General features: G+C 37.4%; 1 long non-coding RNA gene across 2 annotated transcripts; it reads right to left on the bottom strand.

Annotated features, from left to right (window-relative positions):
• Window positions 1-16,620: 16,620 nt before the first annotated feature.
• LOC139827771 (uncharacterized) lies at window positions 16,621-21,885 on the bottom strand. Of its 2 annotated transcripts, XR_011738708.1 has the most exons (4): window positions 21,721-21,885; window positions 20,763-20,886; window positions 20,057-20,266; window positions 16,621-17,496 (listed from the first exon to the last, which is right to left on the bottom strand). It is a non-coding gene; the product is annotated as an uncharacterized lncRNA (long non-coding RNA). The 2 variants fall into 2 exon arrangements; XR_011738707.1 differs by having other exon boundaries at window positions 20,057-20,886.
• Between the last annotated feature and the right edge of the window lie 505 nt (window positions 21,886-22,390).

Genomic DNA, 22,390 nt, shown 5'->3' with positions numbered 1-22,390 from the left:
AGGCCATTCCTGAATCCCCGAATACAACAGAAGCAACTAGCATTACACAATTTCCTCATTCAAAACCCTGTACTTCTTTTCTTGATAGTCATGCTCCCTTCTACCTGCTTTTCTCCAAGACAAAAAAACGCTCTTTTATTCCTGGATTCTTCATAGTTCTAAGCACACTGTCATCTTCTGCTGTGACTGTCCACCTTCTCCTGTGACCCACGTCTCTGGCTGCATCCTTCTGTCACATGTGGTTATGTACCATTCCACCAACGCATGTTCAGGTCCATGAAACAATCCAGGACAGCCCTTCTGTCTTCTCTTATTTTTTCCCTGATCACAACTTCCTTGCAGTCCAATGCATATTTAATTGTTCTATGGTTTGTTCCCACTTAATGTGGTAAGCAGACCCATTAATTCCAAAGATTTCTGTGATTGCCTACAGATCATGAACATACTTTCAGGAGACTGTCAAGTGTTTTAGCATCACACTGTCATTGCAGATAAGATGGCTGGAATCTTAAAGTATTCTTTCAAATTTGGTATTTACAGTGTGTGTTTCCAATACCATTTAAGGTTGTGGTCAGTGGCACAATGTCAAATTGGGGCCAGTCGCCAGTTGTGCACCTCAGGGGACAATACTGGGGCCAACATTGTTTAATATCCTCATAAATGTCCTGGAGGGTGGGACAGAGTTTGCAGATTATACTTAACTGGGATGAGCGGCTGATACATCACGTCTATCTCAGCAGGCTGGAGTAATGGGCAAGCACGTATATAATGAAGCTCAACAAAAGGAAGTGCCAAGTCCTCCACCTGTGGAGGAATAACCATATTCACCAAGGTGGAGGCTGGCTACATTGAAGGCAGATTTGCAGAGAAAGACCAGAGGGTCTGATGGACAGCGAGTTCAACATGAGCCAGCAAAGTGCCATGGCAGTAAAGAAGTCAAACAGCATCCTGGGTTGCATGACAAAAAGCATTGCCAGCAGGTTGAGAGAAGTGATCCTTGCCCTCTGCTCCACACTGGTGGGACACTTCTGGTATGTTGGGTCCAGTTCAGGGCTCTCCAGTAAAAGAGAGACATGGAGATGCTGGAAAAAGTCCACTAGAAGAACACTAAGACAAGTAAGGGACTGGAGCATCTCTCCTATGAGGACAGGCTGATACAGTTGGGACTGTTCAGCCTGGAGAAGAGAAGGCTCGAAGTGAGACCTCATTGAGGGGAATAAGAAGAGACTGGCTCTTAGCAGTGGTGCATAGTGAAAGGAGAAGCAACAATGGTCATAAACTGTGTTATTTATGTCTTAAATGTGAAAAACATTTCCACTATGTGAGCAGTCAAATACTGAAACAGGCTGCTGAAAGAGGTTGGGAAGTTTTGGTTCTTGGAGACATTCGTAAGGCAACAGGACACGTCCCTCAACAAACTGCTCTGGCTTACCCTGTTTTGAGCAGGGAGCTGGATTTGATGACCTCCAGTAGTCCCTTCTGACTTCAATTCTTTTCAGTTTCCTCCTACACTACCATATCAGAGGCTTCAGCTAATTTCCAGTTTTTCACTTTACCATTTACAGTAACAGTTACCATTCAGTGCAGTATGAGGGTACTTTATATTATAGTACAAAAGTGAGATATTCTGTTCAGGACTATACCTGAAAAGTGATGCACTACCATGGTAGCAGGCCATCAGATACTAGTGCCAAACATAAAGTTGTATAATCTTTAATAGAACTATGGAAGAAGGAGTCTATAAGTAAAAAATTTACAGATAAAAGAAAAGAGTTTTAATGAAAAAAAAAACATTAGCTTTGGAAGCTGAAATCCAGAAAAATCTCTAATAGCCAAGTTCCTTCTTACTTTTCTCCATCTTTTCAGTCTGACAGTCCTTACACAAGGACAATGTCCTCTAAAAAAAAAGAAATATTGCTATTAATTACTCACTTGTCTCTGGAGTTTCCATCCATTTAGCAGTGACACACTTTCCAGGCAAATTATTTACTTCATCGTAGTTCTTCACTGAAGCAACTTTGCCAAGTTCAGAACAACATAGCTTCAAGATCGAACTGAGAGCTGCAGTAACCAGTGGAGATACAGATACTCCTACAAACACCAGTAAACTAAAACATCAGAGGATCTAGATTTTGTTAAAGTGCTCTGAACCTATAAATTCAAAAGCCTGGTTGGCTGGAGGTTAATGCCCATACAAGATATTAGATAGTAACTTTTTTATTTTCCTCTCAAGAAAAGCAGTTGGTTGTCAATTCTATAGGATTCTCCTCATGTATGTCCAATCACTTATTGCTACATGTCTGCAGCTCAGATAAATCATCTGGTCACACTTCAGAAACCCCAGAATTCCTCAGCCAGTAAGAAAATACATTTAAGTATATAATGAATTGAATGACATGAGATTCTGTCTCAAAAACATTACATGGAAATGCCCAACCCCTTCTACATGAAGATATTAACAGAACAAATCGTGTTTGACTAATCTCTAACACATGCCAGTGCTTGAAGAGTCAATTAGCAAACGTGGTGCAAGGAAGAATGTTAACACAGATTTTGTACCACTTGAGGGGACTAACAGAGAAAATAAAACAATTCTGCTTGTGTAAGCAGACTGTGTGCAACACAGGCAGAGCTCATATGGATTCTTATTCAAACTCTTGTCAAAAATCACATTTCATACACATACAGGTAATTTTTCAGGAAATGACAATACTGTGTTCTCTGACTTATTTATATATTTATTTTAAGGGTTTCTGCTTCTGATCACATAAAGTTGTTTGGTTTCAGAATAACTCTTTTCTGTAATTATCCAAACTGTCCTGATGTTTATAATAACTATAAGAAGTTTGATGCAAGGTGAAGACAAATTGCTCAAGTAAACTGTTCATTCTACAGTTTTTAAGTCCTGTTTGAGTCTTAAGCTGCTTGGATTTTTGCCTTTACCCCTCCATCTCTCCCTTCAATGTTTACGTGCTTCTCTCATGCCTCTGCCATCATCTTAACTTTCACTTTTCATCTATCATTATCCACTGATCAGAAAATCCTCATTTTAAGTTTCAATTCATGACATAGCAGGGATTTTTAATATTTTAAAGTTGATATGTTTTTTCTTTCAAAACATGAAATAAATGGCAGCATTTTTGCAAAAACTGGCCTTTTTTCTTAAATGTTTGTCTTTTTTTCTAAATCATTTTTTCTCTTTTAAAAGGAAGCAAAAGGTATCAACCAGACAATAAAACCATAACCACATGATTTTAATTTAAAAGTTATGCCTTAAATCTTTCAGAAAACATTTCATAATTACCTTCAAAACTTGAAATAATATTTCTTTTCAAATGAAAACTACTCAAATATGTTTGTTGAAAAGAACCAAAACTTAACCTATCTCAACCACTTCTAGTCAGCTGTCCATATTGTGAAGTGGTCAAAATTGCTCAGAATTACTGGTAATATTTCATTTGAGAAATTCAATTTTCTGCTTTAGAAGGCTATTCTAGAAAGAGAGAGAGAGAACTGGGTCAACGAAAGCTCAAGACAATGACAGTGAGTGGTTAATACACAGTGATAAAAGGGGAAAAAAAAATATATCTATATATCTATATAGATATATAGATATATAAAAATGCCCTTTTGTAATCTTTTGGTTTTCTACTTTACTTTGATTCAGTTGTGTTATTGCACTCATGCCACCTGGTAATTTGCAAAATTGAGCACCAGTTCTCCTCCACTGCATCAGAAGTTGGGACATGGAAAACACTTTCCTTCCTGACTTTGAAGAGGATGAAATGTAAGGAAGCCTCATTTTTAATTGCCTTTACATTTTTTGAAAGGTTTGATCCATTCTTTACTTAAAAGAGGTAATTCATACTCAGTTTTAGTAATTCCATCAGTAATCCCTTCCTGTGAATTCAAAAATTCATAGAAGATTCTGATTAAATATTCTGGAAAATGCCAGAGCTTCCCAGATATTTTTGACTACTTTTGTACACTTGAGGTGTTATTTTCAGATTCTACAACATGGTCAAAATTGTGTCTCTGTTAAGACTTCACCTACTCAAAATATCACCCTGGATTTTTTGTGTTCCAATATAAAGACAGGTAAATTGCCTGGCATGCACAACGGATGCAGGAAGCATGGTCGAAAATAAAAGGAATTTCAATTTCTACTTCCATCAGAATCTGAACTGTCTCATTAAGACTTTCCAAGATTTTCATATCCAAGTCAAGAGAATATTTTTTGTCTTGACTTTTGGGATGCACTTAGCAAAACTTATTGTTAGCCCCTTGCTATTCATTTCCCCATGCTCTGTCATCTATTGCACCTTTGAATATACTCATTGTGAATGATCTTTCATGTCTTGTTTCATTAATATCAGACACTGTTTTCATTCACAACATTCTCAAAAGATATAAAATTAAAGCATTTAGATAACAGCTCCTATATGTTTTGAGTATGCAATCAAGGAAATAACAGACAAAAATTAAGTCATTCAACTCTATAAAGCTCAAGAAAATTAACATATCTATAAACAGTCTTAATGGAAATTTTAAGATTCAGTTTAAATATCAACGAAAGAGCAATGCCAGATAAGTGCCTGCAAAATATCTTCAGAATATTACCTGTGTTATAATTATTATTTTATAAATCAAATATGTGTTTCTGTGGAGAACACATCTGGCCATAACATGAAATTGAAACAAATTCCAGTAGCACTGTTACCAAAATAATTCACTCCAGCAATGAAGGAAATGACTCATAATCAAAGAGGGAGCTTCAAGCAAAAATTTTTCAGATCCTGTTTCTGATACTGATACTCTGTGTCATCTTCTGGAAAGTCACTGAACTAGTTTTATTAAACCTAAGCAGAGATTATACTTTCTTCACAAGGGAGTTGTGAGGATGCCTATGAAGTGCTTTGTATCTGCAGGAAGAAAGTCATTGCACAAGTATTATACAAAGTATCAACAACTTCCTATCATTTCTATTACAAATAACTGATCTATGTGCTTATTTTTGTAGAACAGATAATTTCTCTTTCCTCCTTTGTGGGGTATAAACTAGGTGTTCTGTTAAATGACAATAAAATTTGAATCTTACAGATATTTTGAAGTGCATCAATATGGCAGTGGGGGTGAGTAGACTGCCCCTCCATCAAAGTATATCCTTTGCACATTCCTGGCACTACATCAAGGTTAAGTTAAAAGCAGCACTTGAAGGCAGTTGCATGTGGTAGATTGTAGAACAAGGCTCATTAGCCAATGGTGAGTCTTATGCAAAAGTCTTTAATGTGGTACAATGGCATTTTTCAGGCTCTTTTAAAAGGGAAAAAGTTAATAATGTGAAAGTTTTATTACTTTTCTTCTTTTAAAGAAGTGCCTTTTTTAGTGAAACGTTGTGGCTAGTTAGAGCAAAAGCTCAGGGTATTTCCTTCACTCTGGGAATGACTGTAATTATACAAGGGGAAGGGACCACAGCAGTAAACTGGCAACACACCAAGGTCTTAACCCCTGAGACAGGAGGTGGAGAAATAGGTGTTAGCAGTCTTACACAAGTCCTTAAAGCATAAACATATGGTAAATCCATTACCTAAACTACAAAGAATGGAACCTTGCTAATAAACCTATTTACTAGGTTAAATAAATACTGAAAGTGTTTAAAAAAGGCGAGCTGGGTGACTTTTTCAAATCAAACATTTTTCACTTGTCAGAATTTGTTGTTGGGAATCTGTGAAACATGATGGCCCTTCCAACCCCATGAACACACACAGTCATGTTCTCCCCCCTCGCCCCAGCTCAGTGCTTGCCACCACCATGTGTAACCATCAGTATTTATTTGTGAACTGCCTGTGCCACTGCCTGCACTGAGACGGTTCTCCATCAGCCAGATTGGCTGCTGGCACTCACAATGAAAAATAAAATGCAGATGGAGTCAAACATATTTATCACCTTGTTGTCCAGCCCAGTGCTCCATGGCATGTTTGATTTTATCCAGCATAAATAAGGTCTAATTTTAGAAGCAACACTATACAGTAGGAAAAGAATACAAATCTTCTAGTGTCTTTACAAGTGATGTACTGCCAGTAGGTCTAGCAGTAGTTGCAGTGAACATTTTTGTACCACCCTTATTACCAAAATGTTATAAGACAGTTAGTAAAGGGCACCAAAGCTAGGGAGGACTGTGTTTTACAGAAGTAACACTAAACTGACAATAGCTGTGCCAAATAATTGCCCTTCTGCAAGATGTGGGAATGGGATATCCAGTAATACATTTTAAAGTCTCTCATAGTGGTTTCATGGATTTGTGGCAAAGAGGTGGCATTGATCTGAATCCAGCTGAAGTCAATGCACTGATTCCCTGTTTAATTCCCTGCCAGTTAAAACTAGGTGGTACAGACACGTATTTGACATGGTAGTGTAGTAGTTTTACAATCAGGTGCCTCCTCACTGGGGCGGCTGGTCAGTGCCCACCCTCTCTCCTGCAGAATTCATGTGAACATACCCACCTGTGAAAGGCACTCCTTTCCTGCCACCAGTGAGTGACACACTTGTGATCTAATTTATGTTGCACCAGGTTCAAACAAAGTATTTTTCAGGAAAAAAAAAAGGAAAAAAGTTTTTAAATTTCATGTGCCTGTGGAAATTCAGTGATATTTAGTCATTAGCTTGACTGAAATCCATCTAAGTATATACCCAAACACAAGTCACTTGTTCTCAAGCAGTGTTTATGGCTGAGGAAGCAAGGTGGGAGATCTATTACTTTTGCCCATACTCCCCATCAAACCGCCCTCTGTAAATACACAGTCAAACATTAACGATGACCCTCATCTGCTTCAGGTTCATTAGTGGAGATTCCTGTGCCTACATGGAATGCCACTGACATCTAGCATGGAGCCCTAGTGCTAGCAGAGTCAAGAGTATCAGATTTAAAAGCATTGAATTATTATAATTTAAAAACATGTTATTGCAGAAGATAGGTAACAAGCTGCAATTTAAAGAAAGTGTTTCAAATTATGTAATGATGATGGTTTTATTTAGAAAAGAGGAAAAGGCCAGTAAAAAGTTGCAGTTGTAACCAGTAGTTATATGATTTTAAAGAGTGGCAATATACAAGCATTTGCCTTGTGATAATTTGATGTTAGGAGTCATCTATTGTTTAACAAACACAGAGGGAAAATTATTTGGTTTTGCAATAATTATATATCAAAGCAGAAAACTATTTACATAGATTTTAGAGTCATATTTTTTAAATAGTAACATTATTTGTGATGAACTCTTATCCAGCTGCTGCTATGACTTTCTGTATTAACTGACAGCATCAATATTGCACTGCACTCAAAAAATGACAGGTAAATAGAGAAACACAGTGAATGTTTTACCTAATGCCATTCCAGAACCATTTAAATATTTTACACATACAAGTACACCAGGAGCACTACAGACACCAGCTGGTATTGGACAAGATATTTCTTTGCATTTGAAAAGTATTTTAATACTGCAGAACAGAATAACACCTTTAGAGAAGACTCTGGAGCCATTTGCAGAAGATGTCTTGGAAAGCTCTTCTTTGCTTTTTGTCTCCAATTTTCTCTTTTTTGGCAAAATTTTCCACCTTTTTAGTCATCGCAGATTCTTGATGCATGTAAAAAAAAACAAAGTCTGGAACTGGATACAGAATAAGCCAGAGCTGTCAAGGGTAATCAGTGAGCATCACACTTATAACGATGCATATGGCATCAAAGCATCTGGAAAAGTATTCCGCTAATTTTTCATATGACATAATAGTTGCAAATGTAATGATGTAGATCTTGCTGACATCTGACCAGAAGAGCAGCACAGACTTAATTGTTTTCAAGTGATCCTGAGTGAACATGCAGCATCAGAAGGTGGTGATGGAGAGGAAAGAGCACACAACCCCTTCTTTTTATCACCTTTCCCTCCAAATGTGCACACGCTGATAGCAGTCATTTCCTCAACAGTCATTTGAAGGTGTCACTTCAATTAGGCACAAAAGGGTGGGAACCCTCTGGTCAAACACAGACATTTGCACCTGAGCTAATCAGGTAATAAAATAGAGTGTGATTCATTGAAAGATTAGAAAGTGATCAATTGCTTGCTAGAAATGCCTGTCCCTGTGAAGTATAAAAGAGCCAGTGTGGGTAGCCTAGTCTTAGGCTTCTTTAGAGTTTAGAAGTCCTGGACTTCTAAAGGTATCATGAATCTTGCTTGGAGCATGGAACAACAGATTGCATTTCCATGAAGTCTCATGAGAGCCTGGGGGGGTAAGGGAAATGAATCTCCTCTCTTTCAAGAGATGGTGTCCCACAGGCAATGCCTACAGCAAGCTGATGCAGCAGAGTCCCCTGCTTATCTCAAAGTCATGGAAACAAGCAGCAGGAATAGCCCTGCTGCCTTCACACAGGGCTAGTGTCAACAGCCCAGGAAAGCCCTGCTGGGATAAAGAGTTAAGCAAAAAAATGGACATACTAGTGCAGTTAGTATTAGGGTTGTTAACAGATTACTACAACCATGCCTGAAATCACTAGTAGTGCCTCTACAAGACAAATATTCCATACGGAATTGCTATGAAGGTCTTATTGTTATCATGCACAGTAAGCTGGAGCCAGATGTACACCACAACAGATCTCTTTCAGGCACAAAGTGTGAAAACTGAAAACAGCAGTTTAGATAAGAGATCCACAAAATCTTCACATAACCACTTAATCACATAGAAACTGGCAAGATACCTTAGTTATTTAAATATTGCTCACTAAGGTAGCCTTGGATGAAAACAGGCACACTGAGGGAATGGCTGGAAGCCCAAAACTTTCTTCCCTTAGCAAAGTAACCTAATCATCTGCTTGCAGAGCTAACCTACCTCTCACTTTGTCTCTGTAGTCCCAACAAGATACAAAAGCCAGTCAGCCCAGATCCTTAGCAAGCTCCGTAGTCACTAAGCTGTTGTGTGAAAGGCATGCAGCTCTGATTCCCCTGGCTGTGCCCTAAAATATACATAACATAGCTGCCTGCACTCTTAAGAGATGTCTTACCATAAGACTTAGTTTGTTTCTTTTGAATTTAGCCTTCAGAGTCATCTAAGTCGTGGCTGCAGGTAGGCATCTAAGCCCAAGATGAAACACTGAACTTCACAAGCATCCTTCTTTTTCACATTTCTTGGATGACTTAAGTTGTCAATAAATCCACCGTCAGCAGAACAACTATTTCACAGGACACTGTTCAGTTTGATGCGCTGGATGTTCAAACCTTTCCTACCTCCTGCTGTTCGCTGCACTTCGAACTATGATGTCTGAGTCAGGTTGGTGAATTTTCAAGCACCAAGACACAGGAGTGGTAGCAATAGGCAATGGCATACCCAGTGTCGGGGAGGGTGAGTTGGAGGGATATTCTTGGGTCGATCACTCACTATCTCTTTCCATTCTCACAGGGAATTTTCCCTACAGACATCTGTGAGGCAAACTGGGTAATTAGGCAATAAGCTTCATGCCCATACACACAGGACTTTGGGGAACCTAAGTGGTTTGAGCAAATTCCTTTTCTTCGCGTAGGGGCCGGTTGTGACATGTTCCTGTCACCACTCCAGTCTGCAGCAGGTTCTCATGCTCACCCTGCAGGGACAGGGGGTCCCAGGAGCAGAGGCAAAACCTCTTTTCTGCAGTAAAACCTCTTTCTTGGTAGATCTAATGCACAGCTCTTCTGAGGTACTGAGCTACTCAGGTGTCCAAATGTAGATATGAAACTGTCTATTCCTGGTGTCTTGACAAAAGAGTGACCAGAAACAAACATCATGTGCAACAGTCTAAATGAGTTTGGGGTTAACCTTAAACTATGCACTGCAATAGGTATTTGTTTATTTTCTTTTCAGACTGCTTTCACAAGCACTTTCTACTTGGGTATCACAGCTTCTTCTTCTTCTTTTTTTTTTTTTTCAGTCGATATACAAAAACCAAAGCTCTCATTTCTTTGAATGCCATGGTTGACAAATCACCAGTGTCATCAGCCATTGCTGTATGTAATTTTCTGGGAAAGAAAATACTATTTTCTAAAATAAACACTTACGAAAGGATTATTTTTTTAAACAGTTCACATTTTTCAGAAGGAATTATGATATTCATAAATTCAAATATAGTTTTTCTGTGTTCCACATAGTATATTCTCCTTTTCTCAAGGCATTTATGCTGCTATATGCAATCATTTGCAGTGATACACAGCAGGTGCTAGTGAAGCAGAAATGTTACTTTATTGTGAATTGAAGCAAAATAGCATAAGCAGACAATTATCTTAGATATTTTTGGTAGGTTTTAGGGTTGCTTTTGTTTTCTACAGTTCCATCAGTCTAAAGTCTGATTACAAAGAAAATCTATACTCAGTTATCTTCCATGTTTAACTCTGTTAGGCACAGTAAAGTTAATACAGAGAATGTATTTATCTGAGCATTCTTATCATTTTGTTACAGATATTGACAGTGAAAAAGTATATATATAAATAATAAAGTCAGTTGATGGTAAAGCAACCCTGTTAGTACACATTTTAAACATTAAAAAAAATAAAAAAATAAAAAGAAGAGCAACAACTATGAACTATGGTTCCTGCATTCCTTGCAAATACAAAGCTCTTGCTGTTTTCACTGGGTGTTTCAAATGTGTGAGGAATGTGCCATTGGATCTTTAAAATCAAAATCATATTCATGTCTGTGAATGCCATTTTAAAACAAGAAAACACACTCTTTCAGTGACAGTTAGAGGCACAGTCAAACTAAGGACATACAGTTTTTCCAGTGGAGGTGTTGGTTTTTAATGGGTAAACTATACTGTTCAATTACATCATTATATATGAGTGGCAAAGCAGATTCAGGTGTTTCTTTTTCAAAACAAATATAGCTTTGCATTTTATATCTTAGTCTGTTAATGTGCTTGATTAAATGTGTTTATTAATCTCTCCACTTATCTTTACAAATGCTTTGCATTCTGATTCTTAGTGGAAAGTGGCTTGGTGAGCACCTCCACCAGGTCCCTCAGCACCCTTGGATGGATCCCATCTGGTCCCATAGACTTGTGTGTGTCTAAGTGGTGTAGGAGGTCTCTGACCATTTCCCCTTGGACTACGGGGGCTTCATTCTGCTTCCTATCCTTTTCTTCCAACACAGAAAGGCCTAGACTGTGAGATTTGGCAAGTAGTATTTTGGTGACTCATACTACATTCATAACTGGAGGTTTGGAAGAATCAATTTCCAGAGGTGCTGAACAGCTACTGTCCCTACTGATATTAATTTATTAAGGAAAGTCTTTTTGTATTCAATCAAATATGAGTTTTTCATTCCCTTTCCTCAAGTGCAGCTCAGGAGGGTGCCCACCTTCTAATTATGACTTGAACAAGCAGTGAATTATCCCTGCCTAACAACCTTGATTGTCCTTGACTTTTAGCATGAATGCTACTCTTGCTGTTTCAGTCTGCTAAAACCAAGTTCAACAACTGAATGTAACAAGATTAGGGCTGTATAATAAATAATATGCAGTGGTTTTATGACACAAAGCATTATTGCAAACATAATTTCCACCAAGACATGGAATTTTATATTGGAAATGAATGTACAGTAAGTTCTTTGTGCAAATTCGGACCTGTGTGCATTTCTTATAAAATGCCAGCAATTAAAATGAAAAGGCAACATGTATAGCAGCTTGATTTTTTTTTTTCCTAGGAAGCTGGATTAAAAGGAGTAGAATATATTTGGCAGAGCAAATCTAACCAGCTTCAGAAAAGTGTGTGATCTAATTGCTAATAGATGATTTGTGATTGTTTTCTTGGCATTCCATAAAATACATAAATGGCTTCCTGTGTAGGTTAAGGGGGGAAATGGAAATTAATGTGTATTATTAATACAGCAATATCTAAAAGGACACAGATTATTTTACAAATGGATGAACCTCAAAACTGCTCTGTTATTACTGAAACCAAAGTTCCATATTCTCCAGGCCGAAGCTTTGACTCCTTAAGGATCACAGGATTTGACTCTAGAAGGAGATCATATGAAGGGTCTGGAGCTTATGAGGAACAGTTTAGGGAACTGGGGCTGTTCAGCCTGGAGAAAAGGAGGCTGAGGGGAGACCTTACCACTGCCTACAGCTGTCTGAAAGGAGGCTGTAGCAGGGAAGGTCTTGGTCTCTTCTCCCAAGTAACAAGTGACAGGACAAGAGGAAATGGCTTCAAGTTGCACCAGGGGAGGTTTAGATTGGATATTAGGAAAAAATTCTTCACAGAAAGGGTTGTCAGGCACTGGAACAGGCTGCCCAGGGAAGTGGTGGAGTCACCATCTCTGGAGGTGTTTAAAAGACGTATAGCTGAGGTTCTTGGGGACATGGTTTGTAGGTGGACTTGGCAGTGTTAGGTTAATGGTTGAACTTGATGATCTTAAAGGTATTTTCCAACCAAAACAATTGTATGATTTTATTATTCAATTTGGAGTGTGGAATATGTGGAATAAAAAATGTATACAGCTACCAGAGGGAAAGCACTATTTAAATACATTGAATCAAGTGAACTTTGAAGTCTTCAAGAAAGCACTGATTCAGTGAAAAGTTTCCATCAGAAAGGTGTGCTGCAAAATTCACATTTTTAAACCCTTGTCCAATAAATGTTCTCTCTAAGTTTTTCTGGCCTTGTAACATGCAGTGCTAAATTCAACAGTAAGAAAAACCTACCACCTAGTGTAACGAAAGTGGGAGGAAAAGTATCTGGGGTGGTTGAAGAAGAGAAGGTGGTTGGGCACAGTTGGTTTTCAGTGTTCTATTGTCACTGTCAGAGGCTGAGTATGAGGTCATGTTGGCCATTGGTCTGAACAGCATGAGATTTCTCCTAATCCAATGGAATATTTCAGATGTGAATTGTATCTAGCAAGAAGGCTTAACATATTTAGGGATTCTGTCAAGGATGCATGTGCCAAGTTTAGTGTGCTATTTGTGGTACAAAGACAATTTGTTATTTCAGGTTTTGTATGGAGCAATCTGTGCCTACAAAACCATACAGTCTTTGCATGAACAAGAGTGTTGCATCTGAGATATGGCAGATTAGTCTGCTGGGCCACCATCAATTTAAAATAGAGATTTGTTTTAACTATTTCAGTCAGCTGAATGGATTGTTTTATTACTCTTCTACCAGAAGTCCATGATCTCAGAAAATCCCAGGAGCCTGAAAAAGAGCAACCGCAAAAGATCCTTGCAGCAGTTGCAAAGGAAAACTGAACTTTTTTCACAAGTCCCTATTCCTTAACTAGACCATGAAATTCTGGCAAAGTTATAATTAACTCACAGTCCCTAGGTGCTATCTCAGACTTAAGCCACAGTTTCTGGAAAGAACTGACTCAGCCAATAAAAATTAACAGAACTGAAAAACTTTCTCCTAAGAAATAATTCAGAGCCATTAGATAATTATTTCAGTGATCCAGATAGGTTAGTTCTCTCACAAAGCTTGAGCCTATTATTTGAACAGAAGTCACAGAGTCAGAGAAGTCTTGAAATCTCCTAAGCATTCTAAAATGAGCCCTCACTGTACCTTGTAGTAAAACAACCAGCTTCACAGTTTCTGAGGCCCCAACATCTTCTCAAGTTAATGTATCATCTGACTTGGAAGACACTTACATGTGGCAGCCAATAAACAGCAGCAGTTATATTCTTGTTTCCACCTTCCCTTTATTTGACATGGTCATGGAGAAGACAGCAGCATCAAGTTCCATCTCTGATGAATGACCTGCTGCTGCTCATGGTCACCTGTGAGCAGCAGGGACCTTTCCTGCAAGCTCAGTACCACATTTCAACATCTTCACATATTTTGTTCTGATGTCAGTGCAGAAATAAGTGAAGTCCCACTGCAGTGGGTGTGATGAAAACCCAAGAAATCAGGGAGGCACAGATTTCTGGGGCAGCAGTGCTATTATTGTTCACTAACAGCATTTGAGACAACACACAGTACTGGGACAGAAGCACCTTATACTTACCTGCAATATAGATTCCTTTGTCATTTGTTTATAGCCTGTCTTAATTTTATCATTGTAGATATCCCAGTATCTGAAATAAGTTAATCGATAGCAGCAACTGAAATTTTCCTTAGTTTTTTTCCTGTTTGATCTGGGCATGGGGAAAAAACACACAACAGGAAGGTATTTTGGAAACACTGTTACGTGCAAGGGGAGGTTGTTCTTTGTTTTTATAAGTGATATGAATTCCCACTCTTAGACTTATATGGGAGGTATATCCTTTACATTGATATGTGTTGGAGCCTTTTATGTAGAGCTGTAGCCATACCTGTAAGCAAAGTACACTTCCAAACAGTACAATTATTCTTTCCATATCTATAATCTCAAATAAATGTATCAGGTTTATATATTTAATATATACACTATATATTCTGTATTGCCAAAATATTTCCTGCTAAATTGAGTACAATACTACACTGTAAAAGTAATTGTTAGGGAACAGCAGTAGAAGAATTGAGCATTTCTAAAGAAGTATTAAAATTAATCAGTAACAGAGGTTAATATCAGAGCACTTACACTCACCTAAGCCAACATAGTGAAATGTTCCTATTCTTGTATCTAGACCAACCATGAATAATAGGTTTTAACCAGTCCTCACCACTTTTAGCCAGTGCTTAAAATTTTAGCCTGTTTTTTCTGTAGTAAATAGCTATCACATATTTCGTTGTGATGTTTCGTTTTGGTTGTATTTATTAATTGTTTAGACAATCACAATTGTAAATGGAATGCTTCACTGATTCTCTAATTAGGAAGCCTGAATTTGAAATAATTTATTAGGTCTTAATTTATGTGCTGTGAAATCTGTTAGATCATTTGCTAGTCAGTATGTTGTCTAGAATAAAGGCATTTCTACAAAGGGAATTTAGGGTGAGGGTCACCAGCATAATCAGAAACATACTCACTCTAGCCTCCAGCTAAAGATTATATGCTTTTAAGTGTATTTCTGTTTTGCAAAATGGCCTTTTGAAGACTCAGCCATTTCAACAAAATTCTTTTTTTTTCTATATAAAAAGAGAAAGAGCAATTATTTTGCACTGCTGTTTGACTTCCCACCACCACCACCCTTTCTCCTAGATATAGATGACCCAGTTGATCAAGCGTGAGAAGTACATATTTCTCTGCACTGACTTGTCTGAACCTCTAGAATAAAATCTTCAAAGTTAGGAGCAAAAGTTGGCATTAAGACTAAGCAGGGATTTGATTAAAGATTTGGATTTACCCGCACAATAAATTGAGCCAAATAAACTCTCGTCTCATACAAAGGCACACTTATGTTTTCCACAATGTAGGGAAGGAAGTGACATTGGTTGTCTTTCAATTGTAATTTATCGTATTCATCCATATGCTTATTACAATGAAGAGGATTTGTCAGGATGTCCATTATAAAAACAAAACTGGGGCTTTTTTGTTGCTAAGCTCAGCTGTTACAAATGATATTTGACTGAAGTCTCAAAGCTTGTCTGCATGTACTTGCCACTCTGAAATTGAAACCTCATACTCTGAATGTCTTTAGCAGTGTATACATAGGGGGCTTTAAGGAAAAAGGTGGGGCTGCTGAATATATTGCTTTGGGTAGGATTTATCTGACCAAATAAATAAGTCTATATATGAATACGGACACGTGTAGAAGTCTATATTGTAGACTTATGTAGAAGTCCACATGTAGATGTCAGTATTTCAATTAATTGCATGGCCTACATAGCCAAAAACCAAAATATTCATTTTAACCCAAAGATATTGAATATAGAGTAAGATAAATCATGCCATAGGCACACATCAGAGTACATGTAAGAAGGGAACTGAAGATGCCCAAGTTGTAGTCATCTAAAGCGAGGTGAGATGATTAATTTCACTCCCATCAGTATGGTAGACTGGAATGACCTGAGGGTTAATGCTCTCAAGGTATTTCTTTTATCCTAGTAACAATCTCTTTAAGATTTTTTTTTTTTTCCATTGTTAATGACTTCTGTTTTTATAGTTAACAAACTTATTTTCTATTAATCTCATCTACAAATATTCTGTCTCTGGACAAAGATGGAACTTACCACACTTGGATCTATGACCATGGTCTTGAAATGTGTGTATTCAGCTTCACTATTTCCAGTATAAATAGTAGACTTAAAATACAGAACAAGGGAAAGACAAGAGTCTGAACCTTTCACTCTTTCTTTTTTTTTTTTTTTCTTTCCAAAAGTAGCTCTTCACATACTAACACTCATGGCATATTCAGCCTTCCTTTACTCCATAGCACATATCCAGAGGAAACTACTAATGGACACCAACTATCCAGGGATGTCAGTGCTTCAATAAGAAGAAGTGAAGAACAGATGGGTGTTTGTCAAGTCTTTTCCCTGAGCATGGAGATAGTTAAAAACAACTGTAGTGGAATATTAGGAAAAGGAAGAAATGTGCATAATAGAAACACAGTAGGGCAAAAAGCAGAGTGAAAGATAAGTTATAAACATGTAAAGAATAATTTTAAATGAGAAATGTAAGGAATATTTTAAAACATTTAATTGAATTTTATTTGTGTAGTGATTTAAAATTTCCATTGAATTCAATTCAGCTCTTGGTTACATTGATAGGTTCTACTGAAACCAGTGAGATAATAATGAAGAGTATAACTTCACTCAACTAAATGAGATGGTTTTTGGTTTTGTGCAATCTGCAAGCAGTTAACTCTTTTACTATAGGAACTCTAAGGTTAATTCCTGCAAAGATATCTGAGGAGGCAAGCACAGAAGAGACATTAATAAGTACAAAGACAACTGTTCTTTACATCATCAGAGCCTAAAAATTTACTTTATCAGAATAGCAAAAGCAGCAGAAAATATATGGATTGCTGGTAACAGTTGTCAGATATATACTTTTGGACCCTGTGAATCACAGGTAAATTTCATTCCATGATTTTACAAGTCATTCCTTAAAGAATCATGACTTATTCTTCTTTTGCCATCACATCTCCTTTAATCTTACCTTCTTTAAGAACATCTAAGCAAAGCTACCTATGCAATACTCCAAGCTGAAGCAACAGAATGGATTACCTCAGGGCCAACAAAATATTTATCAGAAGACAAAAATCATTATTATTTCTTTTACATGCTTGTGTTTATTCTCTACTTGACTTGACGCTTTCTACCCTGCTACTATGTTACCTGGATTCCCAGGAGTTTTCCACCTCTCAGCCAATAATCCTTACGGAGGTGGAGGAAGAGGGAGTGTTACATGTCTGTGAGAACCTTTGCAGTTTGTTGCCACTTAGTGAATTGGAACAATTTAGCTTTGAGGAAGTGATTTATACACATGCATCCATCACACATAACCTGCTCTGCTCTGTTAACTCTCTGTTTGATCTCTGGAGGATTGAGTAGATTAGGGAGGGTCTTCACATAGAGGTTTCATTAACAGCCAATCGGTTAACCTGGTGTGACTCCTGTTTGTGCATTTGGATACTTTAAAGCTGGAAGAAAAAGGGGAAAAAAATTTGTTAAGTGGTATCATTATTTCCCAGTTCAAGAAACACTAATCATGCTGTGAGAGAGATTTTTCTTCCCATTTCCTTGATTTTTTTTTTTCTTTAACCAGTGTAGAAAACAGAACTGAGGGTTACAATTTAAGCCATTCAAAAATGTTGATCACAGTATGTGAATTCTGGCAGCACGAAGTACATCAGTAATCAAAGGGCACATTAAATATCCAACCATAAGCCATGAAAACTTGGATATTACAATCCAGCTTAATGAGGTAGGGAACACAGGCCAAGTGGTTGCACTTTTTAAATATACCATTTTAATGTGTCTGTGCCTATTATCATCTGTTCATCTTTTTGGAGGGGGAGGAGGAAATCTGATCAAATCAAATGGTTGATAGTATTATAAAATGAAGTTAAAGAACAAAGCCAGTATCATATAACAATATAACTATTATTGTTATCCATGGGAAATTTTGAGGTATTAGCAGCATATGGTTTTGGAATAGAATAACCAGAGTTCCAGCAGTGACTCCCCATGTGAGCACAGCGCACCACGTCTCTGTGGTTTACAGAACACGGATATATTATAAATGAAAGGATTAAATTTAGTATTTCATTATATCCTTAGAAACCAAATGGCTGGTTGCAAACCAGTGAAGTGTTCACAATAGTTTTACAGTTTATAAACTGATGAAAGCACACAAAACCTGCTAATTTCTTATTGGACTCAAGAACTTGGAATAAAATGAACAAGTATCAGTAATTTGGGGCACATACATTGAAAACCTTGACAGAGGAGCTGTGTGGGCTTATTAGTTGTGACTATAACAACAAGATGTAAAAATTTTGCAATAGTTTTAAATATTTGTGTCAATAACAAAACACAAGGCTCCGATGCTGCCTTCTATACAAGTTGTCACAACCTTTGAGTGTTTAGATATTTATCTGTTATTAATGAATACCAATAGTCCACTGTATCTCAGACACTGTCCATACCATACTCTCTCAACCCCCCACCTCCCAGATGTCCAGAAAAACAGATGTGCTCTGTAACATGCCCTGATATTTAAATTATAGGAGACTATTTAGTACAAACTTTTGAAAATTTACTCTCTTTCATGTTAAGGTTACAGTTCAAGCCTCACTGGCATTTGCAAATGTGGTGATAACACACAAGAGAGAGAGACTGCTGGAGGAAAAGACTAGATTTAAGGCTTCATGGATAAAAAGCAGCAACATTAACTATATGCAGGATTTTATTGGTAGTCAGATGTTTTTCCTGCTGGATTGTTTCCTGCATTTCCTTTACCTTTCATTACCTTTCTCTTTTAAGCCTTTGCAAGAAACATACAACAGTCCTATCATCAGTTTCCCAAAACGAGCACTCTTTTCCATGATGGCAAGGATATGAGCACAGCTACTGCCTACTGCCTTATACGTTCAAACTATAGGTTCTCTTCATCCAGTAGAAACCAGAACATTTTCTATTCATCACAATATTTTTGTTCTTGTTAACAATTGCATCCCTGGATATATGTTTATTATCCATATACAGATATCACATATAGTCTGTCTGATATATTTAGTTTTCCTCTGTTTTCTGTGGTGATTAATTCCACGACGTCAACAGCAGCAGCTAGAATGCACTTCTGCTATCAACACTGCTAACGCACCGCCACTGTTTCTTTGACTTTTATTTTCCTTCTTATAATAACATCAATACTGTGTACCTGAGGCTGACTGCTCCAGACCAGCACACCACCTGTGACAAGAGGCTTTATCGTTTAGCAGGACACAGAAAGACATGATGTAAGGTAATTCCATTTTCAGTGAAAATAATGTTATTCCTATGTTAGAAGATAAGGTTGTGATCTATGATTTCTATATTTATTTTATATGCATTTTATAGATTTGTGCGAGACTGAAAGGCATGCAAGGACAGGGAGTTTAAAATATTAAAAAGTGATTTTTAACAGTTTTGTATAAATAGCATATTTCTCCTTATAGCATCTTTCCCTGGTTATGTTGTTAATTTCTCTATGTTTTTTAATGTGGTTTGACTTCACAAAAAGCACTGTATAAACAGTATGTGTCTGTTTGTTTTGTGTACTGAAATTGAGCTTTCCATGATGATTAAAATGAACAGAAGCTATGTACCTATCAGGTCTTTGGAGATTTTATTGCCAGAATAAGGACTGCTTCCTCAGACCTCTCCTGGCTGTAGCAGGCTTTGAATCTAGCCCCTTAAAATGTACACTGCCATGAAATAATGGCGCTTATTTTCATTACGAAGTTACCAAATCAGATGCTCTGTGGTGTTTATTTCTGGTAGAATCTGACCCTTTTCTTAGCTTGTTTTTACCTGACATTTTATAGTGGTTTGTACAAGACAAGAATCATTATTGGAGGTTGAGCAATAGGATGCATTGGCTTCTTAGGTTTACCTTTAGCTTTGGAAAAAAAAAATAAAGATAACATCAATTTTATATAAAAGATCATATAAGATTTTTGGTTTTGTTGTTTTTCAAATGGACACCCACCTTCACCCACAGCCAACTCACACTGTGTTGAAACAGGGGTTGATGCAGACATGGAAACAATCAAGCGAAGCAGCCAACACTGCAGCCCATATCAAAGCATTCCTTTTCCAGACCATCAGCCACAGCGCAGGAAGCCTTCCCTGATTTCACCACTACTGAGCGACAGCTTGATGGTGTTTATGCATCGCAGGACCCCACCGGCGAGGAGACCTGCAGCTCCGGAGCACCAGAAGTGACGTTTAAGAGAAACGGGTACAATTGACAATGGAGCTGTTCACGGCACTAAGGCTGCAAGCCCGTCAAGCATCCCCTCTATCATGTTTATTGCACATTACTCAGCTTTAAAGAGGCTTTTTTATCCTGGAGCATTTAACTGAAATATTTACTTTTCTGACATTTTTCTTATTCAGCAAATGAACATCAGGTTCAACAGACATCGGTGGGTCTAAGAGTTCATGGGTTACATTTATCTTAAAACTATGCTACAAGGCTTATGCAACACTTCAGCGCAGGCTGTCAAACGTGTTTGTCCTCCCCGTTACACTAACTAAAACTGTTGTGTCACTGGGCACTTTGTGTCCCTTTTTCAGCTCTATTAGGAGTGCCTTATACTTTGACTACATGTTTTATGATGCTGAAACCATCCAGAGACTTAAGTCTTGTTTTTGGCCTCCAGGTGACCCTATGACATCATAAATGTGTTTACCTCAAAACTTCATCCTCCTTCGCTCTTGTCCTCTGACACTGCAGCTCTAGTGCTAAGCCTGGGATGCTACAGTGATTTCCATGGCAAATGAATGTCAAACAAAGGAGCAGGGTTTTGCCTGATCCTGCAAGGAAGTGAGATTGGGAATCAGAAAAACTTTATCAAAAGATGAAGAAAACATTTCTGGCAGGAAAAAAAAAAAAAAAAAAAACCAAACAAACATTAATAACTGTAGTGAAAAGGCAGAAGCATTCCCCAAATGTTTCCAAAATACATTCATGAAAAATCCCTCTCAGCATGTTCAGTTGATGATGATGATAAGATACTTTCCATTTTAATAGTAGCTCAGAAAGATATTAAAAATTAGTTCCTAAAAACAGGCATGATGTGTTTAAATAACTTATCTTTAAAGATTTCAGAGACAGCTTGCGAAGGAACTCTCTGGGCCAATAATGTTGATTATCAATACACAGCTATTTTTGTGCCAATATTTTAAAAGGGCAAATAGGATGACCCAGGTAATTATAGGCCTGTCGCAGTGACATTGATCCTAAGCAAAACAGCTGGCTGATACAGGACTTGATTAATAAATTAAAGGAGGGCAATATAATTAATGCCAATCAACATGGATTTGCATCAAGCTAAACTTATATTTTTTACAGTTAAATTACAAGTTTAGTTAAATAGACAATAGTGGAGAATTCATATATTTAGACTTCTTTACAACATTGATTTAGTACTCACTGATCTATTTATTTATTTATTAGCTAAGAAACTAGGGTGACAAAAATACAGCATAGCACATATCAGGAAAACTATCTGACTGACAGGTTTCCAGACATAACTGCAAGTCGATATGCACCATTGAGGATGTAGGGGGGTTTGTTTAGATCCCCACAAGTTATTTGTATCAAAAACCTGAAAAAAAAAATCTCTAGAAATATATACTCATACTCACATGCGTATATGAATCCATCAGGGGTAGTAATTAATGTAGAGAACAGCAAAGTGGTACAAGCCACTCCATAACCTGACCATGAGCAAGCACTTTCATCCTAAATACTGCCACAGGTATAGTAGTAACTCTGAGAATAATCAACTAGTTCTAGGTCACAACCTCAAACAGTCTCTGAAAGAAAAAAGAAAGAGAGAGAGAGTTTTCAGTATGATTCTCTACTCAAAAGGCCAAATACAATTGCTGGGTACAGAAATATTATGTTAAAATAGAAAGGGAAGTTGCATTAACTCTGTGCCTTGAAATTGTGTTGCTGAATTTGGAGCACTGCTCAGCACCAGTACCCAGAAATAAAGAACCATCCTGGGGAATTAAGAGTTTGAACAGAAGACAAGAGAATGATTTGAGGATTAGAAAACTTACTTCTTCTTGTGGTACTTGAGAGCTCAGTGTAATAATTTATGGCAAAGAAAGTAAAGACACGACCATACTATATTCTTTAGGTACTCATTTAAGGAACAAAATTGAATAATAGACGGCTTTTCAGTCCAGATGAAGATTTAACAGGTTCCTATTTCTATGAGCTTAAGTTGGAAAGGTTAGACCAGCAACAATTTAAAACTAAAAAATAACTGAAAAGCTAACTTTGAGTAACCAGCTCTTTACAGAGTCC

The sequence above is a fragment of the Patagioenas fasciata genome, chromosome 3 (assembly GCF_037038585.1).
Source record: "Patagioenas fasciata isolate bPatFas1 chromosome 3, bPatFas1.hap1, whole genome shotgun sequence".
NCBI lineage: Eukaryota > Metazoa > Chordata > Aves > Columbiformes > Columbidae > Patagioenas > Patagioenas fasciata.
This window is presented reverse-complemented; position numbering and strand designations above follow the sequence as displayed.